The sequence below is a fragment of the Coregonus lavaretus genome (assembly GCF_964263955.1).
Source record: "Coregonus lavaretus genome assembly, chromosome: 21".
Lineage (NCBI taxonomy): Eukaryota > Metazoa > Chordata > Actinopteri > Salmoniformes > Salmonidae > Coregonus > Coregonus lavaretus.
Genome location: NC_140008.1, coordinates 11,763,007 through 11,785,217, shown reverse-complemented (window position 1 = coordinate 11,785,217; position 22,211 = coordinate 11,763,007). Strand labels below are relative to the sequence as shown.

Below are 22,211 nucleotides of genomic sequence, written 5' to 3'. Positions count from 1 at the left end.
AAGAAAATACAACAGTAATCACCATAGATTGGACAGGCGAGGTCCCTGAACCAGTAACAGTTGGTTGTATTCATGTAAATCCTATGGGGTGCAAGCTATTTACGTTTTAAGGAAGTATTTCTCTGTAAAGTGAAATTAAAATGAATTGATAAAGTAAAAATAAAGCTAAACTAATTGCTGTGGATTCGAGAAAAGAGGTCTCAAAACAATGTCAAATTGATTTGAGAGCGATATGTCATGTGGTTGAGAAGCTATTGACATTTTTCATTAACACGCAAAAGTAAGCGTTGCAGTTTTAAAACGGTCCCTTGACCCTCAGCAGAGGAGAGCTACGTTTTAGCTACATTTCGACTCCAAAAAGAAAATATGACACCGCTTGCTCGCTATTGTCAGCTGATTCAGAATATGTCATGTATATCATTCTTGCACGTTACGTTTAGGTATTAACGAGCAAAGTCTGAATCTTTAATGTAAAGCTAACTACACCACAGTATTTGAGTGTACCTTGGGATTGGGACATGCCAATTTTGAAGTCCTGCCTAGAAATGCTGCCTCAAAAGGCTGCGTCCTTGTCGATTGGGATACAAGCCATACATTTTGTCAGGAATAATATAGGCCATTGACAAGTATTTTGTGTTATAGTTATTGTTGACAAAATTAACAATGCCATGTCAGCTAAACATTTTTTGATTGGTAAATTAGTCTAGTCAGCTATCTTGTAGTAATCATGGTCGAATTACCGACCGGGCACGCAGGGCACATGCCCAGGAGCCCTGACCTCCAGGGGGCCCCCATTGATTTTGTTAGTCACTCTCACTCAGATGTCAAATTGACATGGCATAAGTCATGGCAAAATGTGTAGAATTGCAGGAAATTAGCTGTAAAACTGCAAATGAGTAGAATCCATAGCTTCAGAAAATAGGTGTGCTGGCCTCCTGAGTGGCGCAGCGGTCTAAGGCACTGCATCGCAGTGCTTGAGGCGTCACTACAGATCCGGGTTCGTTCCCAGGCTGTGTCACAACCGGCCATGACCGGGAGTCCCATAGGGCAGCGCATAATTGGCCCAGCGTCGTCCGGGTTAGGGGAGGGTTTGGCTGGGGGGGCTTTACTTGGCTCATTGCGCTCTAGCGACTCCTTGTGGTGGGCCGGGAGCCTGCAGGCTAACATTGGTGTCGGGTTAAGCTAGCGGGTGTTCAGGAGCGCGGTTTGGCGGGTCATATTTCGGAGGACGCATGACTCTCCCAAGCCCGTTGGTGAGTTGCTGCGATGAGACAAGATTGTAATTGGATCGCAATTGGATATCATGAAATTGGAGAGAAAATTGGTTTAAAAAATAAAATAAATCATTAATAATAACGTAGGTGTGGTGGAGGTGCTGCAGCACACCCTGATAAGTAGAAACAATTAAAACAATTATAAAGATTTATTTTGCCCAAATTATGATTTATTTAAATTCCCAAAATTATACTACTCCAGCATAATTTAGCCACAGAGGATCAATAGCTTCAAAACAATTGCTGTAGATCAAGTTTTATTACATGCACTTACAGTCGTGAAGGCCGCAATTTGGGCAGTGAGCATGCCAAATACAGTATAGAACAAATTGTTGCATTGTGGCCATAGACATATAATCCATAGAATGATTTTGGAACCTCTAACCCTGCCACTTTGACTGTTAAACTCATGGGTACACTAGCAATGGCTGCCAGTCCTGACTTGAATGGGAACTGCCATCTATGGATTATATTTCTATGGTTGGTTGCGGCTGTCAATTTGCCTTTCACAAATTTCTGAATACAATCCCGAGAAATACAATCCTGAGAAAATTTAGGCATACCGTTTGGAAAGCAAATGCCTACTGCTGAAAAGAGAAGACAAATCTTTCTGTAGAAGCCCCCAAAACAATTATCGACAACTTTTTAGCGATTCTGAGCAAACAGCACTGTTTTACAAAGTAGCTTATATTGAGATAGGCTATTGGCACGAGCACATTGGCCATCACCTGTGAGTAGCCTAGGCTTCATCTTCATCATTGGGTGAGCCAGTGTCACTGGAAAGTTTATTTTGTAGCCTACTTTAGCCTATATACAGTAAGTGTACAAAACGTTAGGAACATTAATATTAGTTGCACCACCTTTTGTCCTCTGAACAGCCTCAATTCGTCGGGGCATGGACTCTACAAGGTGTCGAAAGCGTTCCACAGGAATGCTGGCTCATGTTGACTCCAATGCTTCCCACAGTTGGGTCAAGTTGGCCAGATGTCCTTTGGGTGGTGGACCATTCTTGATTCACACTGGAAACTGTTGAGCGTGAAAAAACCCAGCAACGTTGCAGTTCTTGACACACTCAAACCGGTGCACCTGGCATCTACTACCATACCCGGTTCAAAGACACAAATCTTTTGTCTTGCCCATTCACCCTCTGAATGGCACACGTACACAATTTACATCTCAATTGTTTAGGCTTAAAAATCATTCTTTAACCTGTCTCTTCCCCTTCATCTACACTGATTGAAGTTAATTTAACAGGTTACATCAATAAGGGATCATAGCTTTCACCTGGATTCACCTGGTCAGTCTATGTCATGGAAAGACCAGCTAAACCTATGTTTGGTACACTCAGTGTATATACTGTAGGCTAGGCTATATGAATCAAGAAATGCCCTGAAATATCATGTGGAACGTGGGAGAGAGAGACTGAGAAAATAGCAGTTCAGGTCAAACCATATCCTGGGAATGGTTAATTTCGAAATTCACATCAATTTGAGCCAGTCAATACCATTCAGTACCCCTGAGACAAATGTCCTGGATTCTGTAGTTGGTTGCTACTGTACACAATAATGATATCGCATTTTTCTGGGCTATTGTTTCTGACGAGACATGACTTGTATACTCAATCAGTTTTTTGTTCAAATCATTGTAAAATACAAAGACTTTAATAGATGCAGTAGAATTAAATGATTATGTTTGTGTTGTTGGTTTTCGATGCATGCCTGGTTTTCCATGTTTAGTTTTATTTTGTATACATGGCAGCTAAAACCTGAGTTGCGTATACAAGTACAAACAAAGATAAATCAATAAATTGTGAGGAACTTGACATGTTCTGTACCTCTGCATGTATTCATTTGTTTGTGAATGTGTCAGTGTTACAGTATGAGAATGTGTGGTGACTACAGTATGTAACAACATTTGTACCTGAAAGGCTTTTCTGTGTGGGTGTATAAATGGTCTGTCCTGTCCTGGGAATGTGGTGTGTATGCGGTTCTGGGTATGTGGTGTGTATGCGGTTCTGGGTATGTGGTGTGTCTGAAACTCTACCTCTTTGAAGAGTATCTTAGACAACTCTCACAGGCCCCGACGCTCCCCTCAAAAAATAAAAGTAACTAGTCTTTTCCTACTAGCACTGACTTTGCTGATAAATACTTTGAGGGAAAATGTACTTTGATATGATTGTGACGTGTTGTTGTCTCACCTTGCTGTCTTAAAATGAATGCACTAATTGTAAGTCGCTCTGGATAAGAGCGTCTGCAAAATGACTAAAATGTAAATGTAAAATGTGTGTGTGTGTGTGAGAGAAGGGTATGCTCTCCCTCACCTTTCCTTGGATGACCAGTGGAAGAGGCAGCAGCAGCAGAGGGGTGAGGATGATGATGAGGAGATTGTGGTAATTCCAGACAACTCTCAGAAACCTCTTCATCATTTCAAACAGCTTAGTCATCCCTGGTGAGCATTGAATTGACTCAAGGCATTTGTTCAGGCACTCACCTCTCTCTTATCCTGTCTACTTGGCCATAAATCTTTATTGTTTAACGGTCTGCCACTGGGCATGCCCAGAGTGGGGCCTTGAGAGAAATGTGAGACCTGTGTGTAGTAATGTACAGTGCCTTCAGAAAGTATTCACACCCCTTTACTTTTTCCACGTTTTTTTGTGCTACAGCCTGAATTTAAAATTGATTACATTTAGACTTTTTGTCACTGGCCTACACACAATATCTCATAATGACAAAATGGAATTATGTTTTTCAATTTTCTTAAACGAATTCATTAAAAACATAAAGCTGAAATGTATTTTATTTGATTAATTTACTTAACCTTTATTTAACTAGGTAAATCAACAAATTCTTATTTACAATGACGGCCTACCAAAAGGCAAAAGGCCTCTCCTGCGGGGACAGGGGCTGGGATAAAAAATAAATAATACAATAAAATAGGACAAAACACACATCACAACAAGAGAGACCTAAGACAACAACATAGCATGGCAACACAACATGACAACAACATGCTAGCCACACAACATGGCAGCAGGACAACATGGTAGCAGCACAAAACATGGTAAAAACATTATTGGGCACAGGCAACAGCACAAAGGGCAAGAAGGTAGAGACAACAATACATCATGCGAAGCAACCACAACTGTCAGTAAGAGTGTCCATGATTGAGTCTTTGAATGAAGAGATGGAGATAAAACTGTCCAGTTTGAGTGTTTTTTGCAGCTCGTTCCAGTCGCTAGCTGCAGCGAGCTGAAAATAGGAGCGACCCAGGGATGTGTGTGCTTTGGGGACCTTTAACAGAATGTGACTGGCAGAACGGGTGTTGTATGTGGAGGATGAAGGCTGCAGTAGGTATCTCAGATAGGGGGGAGTGAGGCCTAAGAGGGTTTTCTAAATAAGCATCAACCAGTGCGTCTTGCGACGGGTATACAGAGATGACCTGTTTACAGAGGAAAGTATAGAGTGTAGTGATATGTCCTATAAGGAGCATTGGTGGCAAATCTGATGGCTGAATGGTAAAGAACATCTAGCCGCTCGAGAGCACCCTTACCTGCCGATCTATAAATTACGTCTCCGTAATCTAGCATGGGTAGGATGGTCATCTGAATCAGGGTTACTTTGGCAGCTGGGGTGAAAGAGAAGCAATTACGATAGAGGAAACCAAGTCTAGATTTAACCTTAGCCTGCAGCTTTGATATGTGCTGAGAGAAGGACAGTGTACCGTCTAGCCATACTCCCAAGTACTTGTATGAGGTGACTACCTCAAGATCTAAACCCTCAGAGGTAGTAATCACACCGGTGGGGAGAGGGGCATTCTTCTTGCCAAACCACATTACCTTTGTTTTGGAGGTGTTCAGAACAAGGTTAAGGTCAGAGAAAGCTTGCTGGACACTAAGAAAGCTTTGTTGTAGAGCGTTTAACACAAAATCCGGGGAGGAGCCAGCTGAGTATAAGATTGTATAATCTGCATATAAATGGATGAGAGAGCTTCCAACTGCCTGAGCTATGTTGTTGATGTAAATTGAGAAGAGCGTGGGACCTAGGATCGAGCCTTGGGGTACTCCCTTGGTGACAGGCAGTGGCTGAGACAGCAGATGTTCTGACTTTATACACTGCACTCTTTGAGAGATGTAGTTAGCAAACCAGGCCAAAGCCCCTCAGAGACACCAATTCTCCTTAGCCAGCCCACAAGAATGAAATGGTCTACCGTATCAAAAGCTTTGGCCAAGTCAATAAAAATAGCAGCACAACATTGCTTAGAATCAAGGGCAATGGTGACATCATTTAGGACTCTTAAGGTTGCAGTGACACATCCATAACCTGAGCGAATACCAGAGAGAATACTATAGACATCAAGAAAGCCAGTCAGTTGATTATTTACAAGTTTTTCCAACACTTTTGATAAACAGGGCAAAATTGAAATTGGCCTGTAACAGTTAGGATCAGCTTGATCTCCCCCTTTAAATAAAGGACGCACCGTGGCTGCCTTCCAAGCACTGGGAACCTCCCCAGAGAGGAGAGACAGGCTAAAAAGGTCAGAGAGAGGCTTGGCGATGATAGGGGCAGCAACCTTAAAGAAGAAAGGGTCTAAACCATCTGACCCAGATGTTTTTTGGGGGTCAAATTTAAGGAGCTCCTTTAGCACCTCGGACTCAGCGACCGCCTGCAGGGAGAAACCTTGTAGCGGGGCAGGGGAAAAAGAGGGAGGAGCATCGGGGCTAGTCGCATTAGAAGGGGTGGGAGATGAGGAAATGTTGGATGGGCAAGGAGAAATGGCTGAGTCAAATAGGAATCCTGACTTAATGAAGTGGTGATTTAAAGAGCTCAGCCATGTGCTCCTTGTCAGTAACAACCACATCATCAACATTAAGGGACATGGGCAGCTGTGAGGAGGAGGGTTTATTCTCCAGGTCTTTAACCGTTTTCCAGAACTTCTTGGGGTTAGACCCACAGAGAGAGAACTGCTCCTTAAAGTAACTAACTTTGGCCGTCCGGATAGCCTGAGTGCACTTATTTCTAATTTGCTTGAACGAGAGCAAGTCAGCCTGAGTATGCATGTGCCGAGGCTTTCGCCAAATGGAATTCTTGAGGTGAAGTAACTCTGCCAGATCAGGGTCGAACCAGGGGCTGAACCTGTTTTTAATTCTCATTTTCTTTATGGTGGCGTGTTTGTAAACAAAGCCACTGTCTTGAGTAAATAAGTATTCAACCACTTTGTTATTGCAAATTTGCTTAGAAAGTCACAATTAGTTGCATGGACTCACTCTGTGTGCAATAATCTCTGTACCCCACACATACAATTATCTGTGAGGCCCCTCAGTCGAGCATAGAATTTCAAACAGAGATTCAACCACAAAGACCAAGGAGGTTTTAAAATGCCTCGCAAAGAAGGGCATGTATTCGTAGATGGTGTGGCAGATCAGGGGGTTGGGTCAAGACGTTTACACAGATCAGACACGGACAGAGTATGATTAGCTCGGTTTCAAGGGTGTTTATTAATAAAATAATCAAAACAAAAGGTTAGGTCTCCCCCATGAGATCCTCTCCAGGATACCGTCTCCAACTACACAGACGTTACCTTACTTCCCCAAGTCCTCTCTCATGTGCTGCCCTTCTGGCAGCTTTATGGGCCTTCCACCGCTGGTGAGCAATCCACCCTTAATTATTCACCAGCTCCCAATCAGCCCCAATTAGTCCTGTCCGGGGAGCCCTTCGAGACCTGGCACATCCAGCAGATGGGGCCACCGCCTCGTGATGTATATTCCATCTGTTACCAGGCCTCGACGAGCCTTCCGCTGGTGGCTGAACTGCTGTACGCCACAATGGGTTAAAAAAAAAAGTAGACACTGAATATCCCTTTGAGCATGGTGAAGTTATTGACACTTTGGATGGTGTATCAATACACCCAGTCACTACAAAGATACAGGTGTCCTTTCTAACTCAGTTGCTGGAGAGGAAGGAAACCGCTCAGGGATTTTACCATGAGGCCAATGGTGACTTTAAAACAGTTTAATGGTTGTGAATGATCAACAACATTGTATTTACTCCACAATACTAACCTAATTGACAGAGTGAAAAGAAGGAAGCCTGTACAGAATATTCCAAAACATGTATCCTGTTTGCAACAAGGCACTAAAGTAATACTGCAAAAAATGTGGCAATGCAATTAACCTTTTGTTTCTAATAGAAAGTGTTATGTTTGGGGCAAATCCAATACAACACATTACTGAGTACCACTCTCCATATTTTCAAGCATAGTAGTGGCTGCATCGTGTTATGTGTATGCTTGTAATCGTTAAGGATTGGGGAGTTTTTCAGGATAAAAAATGAACGGAATGGAGATAAGCACAGGCCAAATCCTAGAGAGAAACTTGGTTCAGTCTGCTTTCCACCAAACACTGGGAGAGGATTTCACCTTTGAGCAAGACAATATCCTAAAACACAAGGCCAAATCTACACTGGAGTTGCTTACCAAGAAGATGGGAAATGTTTCCCAGTGTCCAATTACAGTTTTGACTTAAATCTGCTTGAAAATCTACGGCAAGACCTGAAAATGATTGTCTAGCAATGATCAGCAACCAATTTGACAGATCTTCAAGAATTTTGAAAATAATAAATGGGCAAATGTTTCACAATCCAGGTGTGGAAAGCTCTTAGAGACTGACCCAGAAAGACTCACAGCTGTAATCACTGCTAAAGGGGATTCTAACATGTATTGCGAGCAGTGTGTCAAGAAGCAGTGCTGCTTGGCAGGGTCGTGTTTCGAAGGACGCGTGGCTCTCGACCATCGCCTCTCCCGAGTCCGTAGGGGAGTTGCAGCGATGGGACAAGACTGTAACTACCAATTGGGGAGAAAAAGGGGTAAAAGTACAACAACAACAAAAAGATATTAGTGTATATATTTTTCATGATTTATTTTACTAATGTTAGAATTTTTCTTCCACTTTGACATTAGAGTATTTTGTGTTAGATTGTTGACAAAAAAGGAAATCCATTTTAATCCCACTTTGTAACAACAAAATGTGGAAAAAGTCAAGGGGTGTGAACACTGTATGTGTTATCTCTGAAACGGTGATATTTATATACGTGTGATTATGAACTCCATACTGTTTCTGCTCCACTGATGAAATGTTTATTATTGTAGGTGAAATGCTACCTCTCCACATGTAACCTTTCCTTCAAATGTCAATCAATTACGTCATCAAACACTTTACTCAGAAGTCCCAGTTGTGTATCTCAATGAAGGATTTGGCCCTGTGAAATTATTGTTGGAAGCTGTAGAAAATATTAAACATATATTGATCGGATGAACATTCAGGAACATTTTGGGAATGCACTATTAATGATCTCAAATGGTAATATCTATGTGTTTAAAATAGTCAATGTTAAGACACACATCTGAAGCAAATATTAGCTTTAAGCAGCATCTAGATTATATAGCGTGCTGAGGGCATAATCTTTTTCCTTTCTTGAGATAATGAACATTCTCCTAGAGACCTCTGGCCTACGGAAAGTATTCAGACCTCTTGACTTTTTCCACATTTTGTTACATTACAGCCTTATTCTAAAATGGATTAAAGAGAAAAAAATCCTCAGCAATCTACACACAATACCCCATAATGAGAAAGCGAAAACAATTTTTGCATATTTATTAAAAACAAAAAACTGAAATACCTTATTTACATAAGTATTCAGACCCTATGCTATGAGACTCGAAAATGAGCTCAGGTCCATCCTGTTTCCATTGATCATCCTTGTGATGTTTCTACAACTTGATTGGAGTCCACCTGTGGTAAATTCAGTTGATTGGACATGATTTGGAAAGGCACACACCTGCCTATATAAGGTCCCACAGTTGACAGTGCATGTCAGAGCAAAAACCAAGACATGAGGTTGAAGAAATTGTCCGTAGAGCTCCGAGACAGGATTGTGTCGAGGCACAGATCTGGGGAAGGGTACCAAAACATTTCTGCAGCTTTGAAGGTCCCCAAGAACACGGTGGCCTCCGTCATTCTTAAATGGAAGAAGTTTGGAACCGTCAAGACTCTTCCTAGAGCTGGCCGCCTGGCCAAACTAAGCAATCAGGGGAGAAATACCTTGGTCAGGGAGGTGACCAAGAACCTGATGGTCACTCTGACAGAGCTCTAGAGTTCATCTGTGGAGATGGGAGAACCTTCCAGAAGGACAACCATCTCTGCAGCACTCCACCAATTAGGCCTTTATGGTAGAGTGGCCAGACGGAAGCTACTCCTCAGTAAAAGGCACATGACAGCCTGCTTGGAGTTTGCCAAAAGGCACCTAAAGACTCTTAGACCATGAGAAACAAGATTCTCTGGTCTGATGAAACCAAGATTGAACTCTTTTGCCTGAATGCCAAACATCACGTCTGGAGAAAACCTGGCACCATCCCTACGGTGAAGCATGGTGGTGGCAGCATCATGCTGTGGGGATGTTTTTCAGCGGCAAGGACTGGGAGACTAGTCAGGATCAAGGCAAAGATGAATGGAGCAAAGTACAGAGAGATCCTTGATGAAAACCTGCTCCAGAGCGCTCAGGACCTCAGACTGGGGCAAAGGTTCACCTTTCAACGGGACAATGACCCTAAGCACACAGCCAAGACAAAGCAGGAGTGGCTTCGGGACAAGTCTCTGAATGTCCTTGAGTGGCCCAGCCAGAGCCCGGACTTGAACCCGATCAAACATCTCTGGAGAGACCTGAAAATAGCTGTGCAGCAACGCTCCCCATACAACCTGCCAGAGCTTGAGAGAATCTGCAGAGAAGAGTGGGAGAAACTCCCCAAATACAGGTCTGCCAAGCTTGTAGCGTCATACCCAAGAAGACTCGAGGCTGTAATGACTGCCCAAGGTGCTTCAACAAAGTACTGAATAAAGGGTCTGAATACTTATGTAAATGTGATGTTTTATTATTTTATAAAAAAAAAAAAAAAATTGCTTTGTCATTATGGGGTATTGTGTGTAGATTGATAAAGGGAAAAAACAATTCAATCCATTTTAGAATAAGGCTGTAACGTAACAAAATGTGGAAAAAGTCAAGGGTGTGTGCTGAGTTGATGTGCACGTGTCTGCACAACAAACCCATTTTTTTTACTGAACATTACCACCCATTAGATTTCACCTTTGAAGATAGACACTTCTGCCGAAGCCTGAGGAAGCAGCTTGGGTTCTTTTGAACTCTTGACTCCTTTCCCTGTGCTGTTGTCACAGAAACAGATCCGATAAAACATTCCTATTTATCTCTTTAACACCACCTTTATCTGTAGCTAGTTCTTTAGTGGGCTGTTAAATAGTAACCTCCACATTTATAACCTTTAACCCCCAGGCTTATACACTGGCTAATGATGCATAGCATTAAATACCGATCTACTTTGTTTGCCAATAAACTGGGCTTGTTTACATTGGAGATGTTTGTGTTATTGTGTGGGAAGGGTTGTCATTTCTATCCGTGTTCGGCTTTTGCGGTGTCCTTGAATTAAAGGGTAACCCTGGAAACCGAAGTACAGTGAGGGAAAAAAGTATTTGATCCCCTGCTGATTTTGTATGTTTGCCCGCTGACAAAGACATGATCAGTCTATAATTTTAATGGTAGGTTTATTTGAACAGTGAGAGACAGAATATCAACAAAAAAATCCAGAAAAACGCATGTCAAAAATTTTATAAATTGATTTGCATTTTAATGAGGGAAATAAGTATTAGACCCCACTGAAAAACATGACTTAGTACTTGGTGGCAAAACCCTTGTTGGCAATCACAGAGGTCAGACGTGTCTTGTAGTTGGCCACCAGGTTTGCAGACATCTCAGGAGGGATTTTGTCCCACTCCTCTTTGCAGATCTTCTCCAAGTCATTAAGGTTTCGAGGCTGACTTTTGGCAACTCGAACCTTCAGCTCCCTCCACAGATTTTCTATGGGATTAAGGTCTGGAGACTGGCTAGGCCACTCCAGGACCTTAATGTGCTTCTTCTTGAGCCACTCCTTTGTTGCCTTGGACGTGAGTTTTGGGTCATTGTCATGCTGGAATACCCATCCACGACCGATTTTCAATGCCCTGGCTGAGGGAAGGAGGTTCTCACCCAAGATTTGACGGTACATGGCCCCGTCCATCGTCCCTTTGATGAGGTGAAGTTGTCCTGTCCCCTTAGCAGAAAAACACCCCCAAAGCATAATGTTTCCACCTCCATGTTTGACGGTGGGGATGGTGTTCTTGGGGTCATAGGCAGCATTCCTCCTTCTACAAACACGGCGAGTTCAGTTGATGCCAAAGAGCTCGATTTTGGTCTCATCTGACCACAACACTTTCACCCAGTTCTCCTCTGAATCATTCAGATGTTCATTGGCAAACTTCAGACGGCCTGTATATGTGCTTTCTTGAACAGGGGGCCCTTGTGGGCGCTGCAGGATTTCAGTCCTTGACGGCGTAGTGTGTTACCAATTGTTTTCTTGGTGACTATGGTCCCAGCTTCCTTGAGATCATTGACAAGATCCTCCCGTGTAGTTCTGGGCTGATTCCTCACCGTTCTCATGATCATTGCAACTCCACGAGGTGAGATCTTGCATGGAGCCCCAGGCCGAGGGAGATTGACAGTTATTTTGGGTTTCTTCCATTTGCGAATAATCGCACCAACTGTTGTCACCTTCTCACCAAGCTGCTTGGTGATGGTCTTGTAGCCCATTCCAGCCTTGTGTAGGTCTACAATTTTGTCCCTGACATCCTTGGAGAGCTCTTTGGTCTTGGCCATGGTGGAGAGTTTGGAATCTGATTGATTGATTGCTTCTGTGGACAGGTGTCTTTTATACAGGTAACAAGCTGAGATTAGGAGCACTCCCTTTAAGAGTGTGCTCCTAATCTCAGCTCGTTACCTGTATAAAAGACACCTGGGAGCCAGAAATCTTTCTGATTGAGAGGGGGGTCAAATACTTATTTCCCTCATTAAAATGCAAATTAATTTATAACATTTTTGCCATGCGTTTTTCTGGATTTTTTTGTTGTTATTTTGTCTCTCACTGTTCAAATAAACCTACCATTAAAATTAGAGACCGATCATTTCTTTGTCAGTGGGCAAACATACAAAATCAGCAGGGGATCAAATACTTTTTTCCCTCACTGTAATTAACCTTTTCTCAGGTAGTTTTGTTTTAATGCATATTTGAAAAACTTGGGGCCCCCAATCTCTCAACAGGAACTGACGAGAGGGAACGACCACTTGGCCTTTCTCTTAATTACTACTACATCTACAACTACTACATCTACTACTGCTACTGCTACTGCTACTACTACTACTACTACATCTACTACTACTACTACTACTACTACATCTACATCTACATCTACTACTACTACTACTACATCTACTACTACTACTACTACTACTACTACATCTACTACGACTACGACTACTGCATCTACATCTACTACTACTACTGCATCTACTACTACTAATACTACTACTACCTCTACATCTACTACTACATCAACTACTACTACATCTACATCTACTACTACTACTACTACTACTACTACTACATCTACTACTACTACATTTACATCTCTGACATGTTCATCTTTCATCCTAGGGCTATTTTCCTTTCCATTCCACACTATTTAGAATCCTTTCAACTTTTCCATTTAGTGCTGAAATAATCCTGAAATGAATATTCAACAGAGTTCATCTTTGTATTATTAAGTATGTTCAGCCTGGATAGGTCAACGAACAGGTCTAGCAGGAAATTACACTTTTGTCACCTCTTGAATAGGTCATCATACCTCAATGACAAATTTGACTTTGGAGGTGATGTTCCCTCGCCTAACAGAATTAAAGGTGTGTCACCATGTGTCAAGGTAATGTGTGTATGCTGTAGCTGTCTGTGACTCATGTCCTGAGAAGGACAAAGAGGGGTATACCTAAGTAAGTAAGTGAGTGAGTCTTGTACATCAGTAATTCAATGACCAATCTCCTATCATTTACATGTGGTGAATTGGGGATCAACATTCAAGGATATAGTGGTTAATATGTTTAAAAACAGACCATAACTAACTGAGTATATTGACTTTTACACAAAGCTTTCAAGGTAACATGAATCGTTGGATGGAGGTGTGATTTTATGCAGAAGTGGAAGTAAAGCCAACCAAGCTGTAATGAAAAAAGAGCCAACTTTAGCATTGTAAAGAGTATATTGCTGATAAAATATATATACTGAAAAAATTGTCTTATAGCTATTGTAGTCTTTTAGCTTCGTACGACCATCCTGATCTCGCAAGCTTACATGTGGATCAGGGTAGCATAGTACTATTTGACCATACAGTACAAAGCACAGAGAATTACCCTATGCAACCTGACGGTTAATAACTTAGATAATTGATTTATGGCTCAATAAATGATAACAAACAGACAAGAACACAAAGTTGTGGAAGTTCAATGTGATGTAATAATTTACATTTTAGTCATTTAGCAGGCACTCTTATCCAGAGCGAATTACAATTATTGCATTTATCTTTAGACACTATATATACAAATGTATGTGGACACCCCTTCAAATTAGTGGATTCGGCTATTTCAGCCACACCTGTTGCTGACAGGTGTATAAAATCGTGCACACAGCCATGCAATCCCCATAGACAAACATTGGCTGTAGAATGGCCTTACTGAACAGCTCAGTGACTTTCAACGTGGCACCCTCATAGGATGCCACCTTTCCAACAAGTCAGTTCGTAAAATTTCTGCCCTACTAGAGCTGCCCCGGTCAACTGTAAGTGCTGTTAATTTGAAGTGGAAACGTCTAGGAGCAATAACGGCTCAGCCGCGAAATGGTAGCTCGAAGAACGGGACCGCCGAGTGCTGAAGCGTGTAGCGCGTAAAAATCATTGACTCTGGAGCAGTGGAAACGCATTCTCTGGAGTGATGGGCCCCGTGTAGCTCAGTTGGTAGAGCATGGCACTTGCAACGCCAGGGTTGTGGGTTCGATTCTCAGGGGGGGCAGTATGAAAAAAAAATGAAAAAAAAATGTATGCACTCACTAACTGTAAGTCGCTCTGGAAAAGAGCGTCTGCTAAATGACTAAAATGTAAAATGTGATGAATCACGCTTCACCATCTGGCAGTCTGGCGGATGAATCTGGGTTTGGTGGAATGCGAGGAGAACGCTACATGCCCCAATGCATAGTGCCAACTGTAAAGTTCGGTGGAGGAGGAATAATAGTCTGGGGCTGTTTTTCATGGTTCGGGCTAGGCCCCTTAGTTCCAGTGAAGGGAAATCTTAACTCTACAGCATACAATGACATTCTAGACGATTCTGTGCTTCCAACTTTGTGGCAACAATTTGGGGAAGGGCCTTTCCTGTTTCAGCATGATAATGCCCCCATGCACAAAGCGAGGTCCATACAGAAATGGTTTGTCGAGATCGGTGTGATAGAACTTGACTGGCCTGCACAGAGCCCTGACCCCAACCCCATGGAACACTGTCAGTGCTAGTAGCGTGAATACTCTTTTATATACTTGTGTATTTATGGATTCATTAATCAGACCAGAAGATCAGTTTATCACACATGAAAGGAAGCAGTCCAGTAAGGTGATTATTGTACACTATCACATTGGACTCTGAAAATTCTGAATTCCTGGTAAAAAAAAAAAACTTGACCCAGGATCTTTAAGGATCCTTTTTGGGATCTTATGGTTTCCTAAAGGATCTTCTTAACCCATCAGTCTAAGCCAGGGGAGTGTGTGGGGGTGGGGGGGTTCTACTAAGCTATATGTAATTATTTTAAGAAGGTCAGACCAAGGATCATTTAGCTATTTGATTTTGAATTTTAAGACCCCTTGAAGTCGTTTTTTTAGGTTTATTAGCCCATACAAACGAATTGAATAACAGATTCACTACATGGAACAACAGATAGTCCCAAAAAAATATCAGAAGGAAGTTTGTTCTGAAGTGTCTATGAGAAAGATCAGAAAAAATATATTATTTTTTTAAACATGTAATTAACCCCTTATTTTTGGCACTAAACAGTCTCCATATATACAGTACCAGTCAAAAGTTTGGACACACCTACTCATTCAAGGGTTTTTCTTTATTTTTACTATTTTCTACATTGTAGAATAATAGTGAAGACATCAAAACTATGAAATAACACATATGGAATCATGTAGTAACAAAAAAGTGTTAAACAAATCAAAATATATTTTATATTTGAGATTCTTCAAATAGCCACCCTTTGCCTTGATGACAGCTTTGCACACTTTTGGCATTCTCTCAAGCAGCTTCATGAGGTAGTCACCTGGAATGCATTTCAATTAACAGGTGTGCCTTGTTAAAAGTTCCTTTGTGGAATTTATTTCCTTCTTAATGGGTTTGAGCCAATCAGTTGTGTTGTGAAAAGGTAGGGGTGGAATACAGAAGATAGCCCTATTTGGTAAAATACCAAGTCCATATTATGGCAAGAACAGCTCAAATAAGCAAAAAGAAACGAAGGTCCATCATTACTTTAAGACATGAAGGTCAGTCAATCCAGAACATTTCAAGAACTTTGAAACTAGGCAGTTCTGTATTTTAAACCCTCAAAAGAAAATCCTTCAAAATAACTGGTTCCTGTGTGTGTGTGTGTGTGTTTACCTTGTCAATGTTCTCCACTTTGATGTGAGCTTCGTTCTTGATGAGCAGGATGCAGTTCCAGGGGCGCCACTCCCACAGGCGGTCCCACCTCACCATCACCAGGTCATGCATGTTGCTCCAAGCACTCAGGGCAGACTGGGCCCCCCACACTACATCTATCAGGTACCGCAGGTCCTTGTCCTGTAAGATACACACGACCACAGTTACACACACACACTCACACACACACGCACACCTGCAGCAGGTAGGTCATCTTGGCCTGCTTGTTGATCTGGGCCTCAGTCTTGCGGAGGATGATCTTGTAGTGGGAGTCCTCACGGCGGCGAGCCTTGTTCTCCAGCTCTGAACAGCTACTACACTGGCCCACCAGGTGAGCAATGGTCATCAGGGCAAAGTCGGAGACAGCAGGTAGATGTTTTTCCGTAGCTAGGCTGGATCCTGGAGGACCTAAAGGAGTAGAAAGGGGGAGGGGCGAGGGGGACGAGGGTCAGACTCAGACACACTCACAAGTTGTTTTCTTACATAACAACGTTTTTTAATTGGCTTAAAGCTGCAACACGTAACTCTTTTTGCGACCCGACCAAATTCACATAGAAATGTGAGTTATCAATCCATCATTCTCATTGAAAGCAAGTCTAAGAAGCGCTATTTCTATGCTTCCTGTTCTTAAGTTGAGTTTTTGCATCTTTTACTTTCGGTTTCGTACACCAGCTTTAAACAGCTGAAAATACAATATTTTTGGTTATGGAAAATATATTTCATAGCGGTACAAGTATTCTCTACACTATACATTGCTTGTTTTGTCACATAAACTGAAATTAGGCGAACTATTCAAATTTTAGCAACCAGGAAATGGCGGAGCGATTTCTGAATAGTGCACCTTTAAGTGAAGGTTAAATAATGTTGAATTTCATTGACAATAAAATCCATCATATAACACCTAAACACTATACAGTCTCAGAGATATACTATACCTTAAGCAGTTTGGCCACCTCAGGGTTAAAGGTGGGGGTTTTGACATAATGGAGGAAGAGGGTGGAGATTCTCTTCCTTAGCCCATCCAGAAGATTGGTCTCCTTCACCCCCCCTCATCAGGAGGTCCGCCTCCCTGTCAATCAACTCCACAATGTCCTGGGTTAGCTTACAGTCACACTCCTGTCCAATCACACAAAAGCATCATGACAATGAAGCATTTTTATGATTAATGAATGGAAAAACAATGGGCAGTTGTCAATTCACAATCAATCAGTATGTATATTTCACATATCTAAAAACATCTAAAACATATTTCAGTCAGTATGGGCTGAGGGTAAGTGTTCTCACCTTAACTGTGTGTTTGAGTATGAGCGGCGCATCCAGCCTCTCCTCCTGGTTGCGGTAGCGCAGGTTGAAGCTGGCGTACAGGACTCTCCTCCTGGATGAGGTAGTGCAGGTTGATGATGGCGTACAGGACTCTCCTCCTGGATGAGGTAGTGCAGGTTGATGATGGCGTACAGGACTCTCCTCCTGGATGAGGTAGTGCAGGTTGATGATGGCGAGCAGGTCTCTCCTCCTGGTTGCGGTAGTGCAGGTTGATGATGGCGTACAGGTCTCTCCTCCTGGATTAGGTAGTGCAGGTTGATGATGGCGTGCAGGTCTCTCAGCTCCTTGGCTCTGATGGTGTAATGGGTGTCCATCTTCCCATCAAATGCACGCCACCTCTTTGGGGCAACACATCGGCAAATCATGCTTTTTTATTTAAACTAATAGAAGCCTATTTATTTTAGGTGGGGGGCAACAGAGCTAGGCAGAAGTGCCTGCATTGCCTATACAATGATAAGGGAAACACTATGAGAGATCTAAGGGGATACCACTACAGTGAGGGAAAAAAGTATTTGATCCCCTGCTGATTTTGTATGTTTGCCCACTGAAAAAGACATGATCAGTCTATAATTTTAATGGTAGATTTATTTGAACAGTGAGAGACAGAATAACAACAACAAAAATCCAGAAAAACGCATGTCAAAAATGTTATAAATTTATTTGCATTTTAATGAGGGAAATAAGTATTTGACCTCTCTGAAAAACATGACTTAGTACTTGGTGCCAAAACAGAGGTCAGACGTTTCTTGTAGTTGGCCACCAGGTTTGCAGACATCTCAGGAGGGATTTTGTCCCACTCCTCTTTGCAGATCTTCTCCAAGTCATTAAGGTTTCGAGGCTGACTTTTGGCTCTATCAAACCTTCAGCTCCCTCCACAGATTTTCTATGGGATTAAGGTCTGGAGACTGGCTAGGCCACTCCAGGACCTTAATGTGCTTCTTCTTGAGCCACTCCTTTGTTGCCTTGGCCGTGAGTTTTGGGTCATTGTCATGCTGGAATACCCATCCACGACCGATTTTCAATGCCCTGGCTGAGGGAAGGAGGTTCTCACCCAAGATTTGACGGTACATGGCCCCGTCCATCGTCCCTTTGATGCCGTGAAGTTGTCTTGTCCCCTTAGCAGAAAAACACCCCCAAAGCATAATGTTTCCACCTCCATGTTTGACGGTGGGGATGGTGTTCTTGGGGTCATAGGCAGCATTCCTCCTACTACAAACACGGCGAGTTGAGTTGATGCCAAAGAGCTCGATTTTGGTCTCATCTGACCACAACACTTTCACCCAGTTCTCCTCTGAATCATTCAGATGTTCATTGGCAAACTTCAGACGGCCTGTATATGTGCTTTCTTGAACAGGGGGACCTTGCGGGCGCTGCAGGATTTCAGTCCTTGACGGCGTAGTGTGTTACCAATTGTTTTCTTGGTGACTATGGTCCCAGCTGCCTTGAGATCATTGACAAGATCCTCCCGTGTAGTTCTGGGCTGATTCCTCACCGTTTTCATGATCATTGCAACTCCACGAGGTGAGATATTGCATGGAGCCCCAGGCCGAGGGAGATTGACAGTTCTTTTGTGTTTCTTCCATTTGCGAATAATCGCACCAAATGTTGTCACCTTCTCACCAAGCTGCTTGGCGATGGTCTTGTAGCCCATTCCAGCCTTGTGTAGGTCTACAATCTTGTCCCTGACATCCTTGGAGAGCTCTTTGGTCTTGGCCATGGTGGGGAGTTTGGAATCTGATTGATTGATTGCTTCTGTGGACAGGTGTCTTTTATACAGGTAACAAGCTGAGATTAGGAGCACTCCCTTTAAGAGTGTGCTCCTAATCTCAGCTCGTTACCTGTATAAAAGACACCTGGGAGCCAGAAATCTTTCTGATTGAGAGGGGGGTCAAATACTTATTTCCCTCATTAAAATGCAAATCAATTTATAAAATTTTTGCCATGCATTTTTCTGGATTTTTTTGTTGTTATTTTGTCTCTCACTGTTCAAATAAACCTACCATTAAAATTATAGACCGATCATTTCTTTGTCAGTGGGCAAACATACAAAATCAGCAGGGGATCAAATACTTTTTTCCCCCACTGTATATCCCAAAACAGTGGGAGAGAATATAGGGGGAGGGGACTTCTGAGCTTGTCAAGGAAGGCCTGCACGTCTTGTCGTAGTTCCTCTCCCCAGCTGCAATGCGGTGGTGTTCGATGAGCTGGGTTTCCTACACCAGCAGTGGACACATAGCAGGCTTCTTCTCAGCACCATCTAGAGTGGCATCGATGTGCTCTACCTCCTCTCTCCTCCACTCTGTTACAAACACATATAGGATTTAAACACACACACACACAAATAGAAATAGATCAGGCAGCAAAGGGAGGTCCCTGCTTAGTTTCCAGGGCGCTGTAGATCAGGGTGAAGTCATCTCTGCTCTGAGGGTTCAACCTCCTGTGGTGCTCAGCCTTGATCCTCTTTCTCCCCCTTCTCTCTCCATCCAGGCCAGACACAGCTCCCCGTCCTGCCTCGGCTGGTCCTTCATCCGCTTGGCCTGCCAGTGCCGCGTGTATGTCTGCAGAGTGATCACCTATAGGTGGTGGATAAAGGTGTGAGCACAGAGATACAAAGGCAGATCTATCTATCTATCTATCTATCTATCTATCTATCTATCTATCTATCTATCTATCTGTCTATCTGTCTGTCTGTCTGTCTGTCTGTCTGTCTGTCTGTCTGTCTGTCTGTCTGTCTGTCTGTCTGTCTGTCTGTGTATAGTTCAGAGAATGTACAGCTCTGTCCCTTGTCGTGGTACTGGGTGACGGTGACGTAGGAGCAAGAGGAGATGAGCTTGTCCTCCATGTTGGACACGTAGCAGCCGATCTTGGTCATCTGGGTGGATGTGCTGTTGGTGCACTGCTGGGACTGGCTCGTCACTGTCTGAGGGGGAGGAAAATAAGGTTGTTCGCACACCTTTTGCAGCTCCAGGCGCATAAAACAAATTATGTTTGAAAAAGACTGTGTGTGTGTATGTGTGTGTGTGTGTGTGCACCTGTGTGTCGCGGATGAAGGTCTACACCACCCTGTGGGGTTTCCTCTTGGCCATGGTCTGTACGGCGGCATGGTGGTACTCTGCCGCTGTTGCCTTGTGTTTGTAGACTCCCAGGAAAGCCTTCCTACGGGTGGCCCTCTCAATCTCCACCACCACATCCTGAAATGTCTCTGTCTCTGGGAGAGAGGAAGAGCTAGAGAAAGACTAGGACCTGTCTGGACTCGGACGGGATGACGACAGGCATATTGTAGTCCTGCTGGGGCTTGACAGGAGGATGGGGTGGTTGTCAGTGTCAGAAGAGGTAATCTACTGGATGGTGCCATGAGGCTGCACTCCCGGCTCTATCAGGGTCTCATGGTTCTCTACCTCCCTGCCTGGATGGACAAAGAAATAGATCATAATAGATAGACCAAGAAAGGCATGGCCTCAGAAGCATTAGCAGTTAGTTGAAAGGCTTGTCGCTCAGAGAGATCTGTATTACTTCTGATGGCACTTTCAGCTCATTTGTAAAGTGATACTTCAACTCCTTGATGGTGAGCCCAATATCAAAGGCAACTGTTATCATGTGTCCCTCAGGCATCAGCATGATTTTCACTGCAATAGAAAAGATAAACAACATTTCCAATACAGAATATGATTGAGAGGTCTTTTCCCCAGCATCGCTATTTTGTACATCTGGAGGCGGTTCTTCTGTGGCGTTGCTTTTCACCTGAGATTCACCTAATTCGGATTATGGGGCTTTTTCCTCTTCTTGCACATTTTGCTCATCAGGACATGGTTGTAGAATTAGCTATAGCCTCTGACAGCAGTAGGAACATTTTTTGTTTTAAAACGTCAATAAAAGTGAGTGGATTTGGAATGAAATCATTTGTTGCCAGTTACTCTCAAAATTGCGATAAGCAAGCTGGATAGAAGCAAGCTACCATTAATTTTCCTATGTCTTTTCGGCTGCAGCCTGCAAGAAGCCTACTGTCTGTGCAGCAAATGTTGCTCGCTGCCATGGTACCTGCCAAGTGAGCTCTGCTAAAATGTAGCCAATGAAATGTAACCATGAAATGTTTAATCTACAAAAGTTACCGGATACCACGTGGGGGACCATTGCAACTTTATGAACAATGTAACACAATCCAATCCCTTGTGAAATCATCAGTGAAATCTTTGAACTTTAATTTATTTCAAATAATTGGTAGCAGTAGATATTATAATTGTATTAGTGTGGTAGTTATCAGGCAGCACTACACAATGTTTATCTTGGCAAGCCAGCATTTATAAAGTTGACCAAAAAATTGGCACCCAAATAAATGAATGGCCTTTATCAGGGTTTACAGAGAGAGAAATTAAGGAAGCATTTATATATTTCAAAATGGCCCCCTATGGGTTCAGGGATCAGTCCAATCAAAATGGGAATACGACACAAAACATGATGTGATTTGGTAAATGAGTTGCAAAATCCTGACATAGGAGGTCATTTTGAAAAATATACAAGGCTCCTTCATTTGTCTACCTGTAGAAGCTGAATATTTTGGAGCCTATGCAACCAAGATGGTCGCAAATTATATTCCAGAGTGTGATTTAGGCCTACACTTCAAATTCCAACAAGACTCTTTGGTCTGGTCTGGTCAGATATGACTAGCCTGGATGACGCGACCCACGTGAAGAGCTGAGTTAGGTGTTAGCCAGACTAAGATACGACAGCTCTGCTAAGGTATTTGTTATTATGGAATACCGTAGCAAAGCTTGAAGGGGTCCATTGGGTGATCCGGATCTGGAGTATGCGAAATGATGGCCTCTCAAAAGCCATGGGAATCTAACAGCTCAATGGTGGCCGGCTGCCTCAGCACTACTGGGATAATCCACAATTCAGAACAAAGTAGCCACTGCTATGTGGTTACAGACACGGGAGCTTATAGGAATTCATAAGA

The 22,211-nt window shown here is 42.9% G+C and overlaps 1 pseudogene across 1 annotated transcript; it reads right to left on the bottom strand.

Annotated features, from left to right (window-relative positions):
* Positions 1 to 1,177: 1,177 nt before the first annotated feature.
* On the bottom strand, positions 1,178 to 21,388 carry LOC311148757 (IQ motif and ubiquitin-like domain-containing protein; annotated as a pseudogene). Its single transcript has 13 exons — positions 21,367 to 21,388; positions 20,749 to 20,883; positions 20,501 to 20,663; positions 20,290 to 20,465; positions 20,030 to 20,177; positions 19,635 to 19,830; positions 17,494 to 17,623; positions 17,219 to 17,263; positions 16,870 to 17,050; positions 16,588 to 16,606; positions 16,131 to 16,342; positions 15,896 to 16,075; positions 1,178 to 1,261 (listed from the first exon to the last, which is right to left on the bottom strand). The product of its transcript is annotated as an IQ motif and ubiquitin-like domain-containing protein (transcript).
* Positions 21,389 to 22,211: the final 823 nt, after the last annotated feature.